The following is a 409-nucleotide window of genomic DNA, read 5'->3' as shown; positions in this document are numbered from 1 at the left end:
AAAAAAAAAAAAAAAAAAAAAAAAAGGAAAAGAAAAGGAAGAAAGACGGGATAAAGCTCGAAATTTCATTCACCGGAAAAAGGGACAAAAGGAGGCACAGAGAGGGAGCGTGTGTGTCTCTCTCGATCAAATTCGAAAGTGGCAATATATAGGTACACAGGTGTCGCAATATCCCGGATCGGTTCGATCGGTTCTCTCCTTTAAGAAGAGCGCAATTCACCGACAGCTCGGACATCCCCAAAAGGGATTGCAAATACGGTGGCGGTGACAGAGGGTGCCCTTTGCATTCAGGATGCAGCGGCAAGTTAAGACTAAAGTTTGAAACACAATCAAGGGCCCCTATAAAGGGCATCCAGCAACGGGGCCAGCAATAATGCATGCGGCGTGCATTTTACCCTTGGTAGCTAGA

Source organism: Bombus impatiens, unplaced genomic scaffold, assembly GCF_000188095.3.
Source record: "Bombus impatiens unplaced genomic scaffold, BIMP_2.2 scf_0268, whole genome shotgun sequence".
Lineage (NCBI taxonomy): Eukaryota > Metazoa > Arthropoda > Insecta > Hymenoptera > Apidae > Bombus > Bombus impatiens.
The sequence above is the reverse complement of the archived record's forward strand: the minus strand, read 5'-3'. Positions refer to the sequence as shown.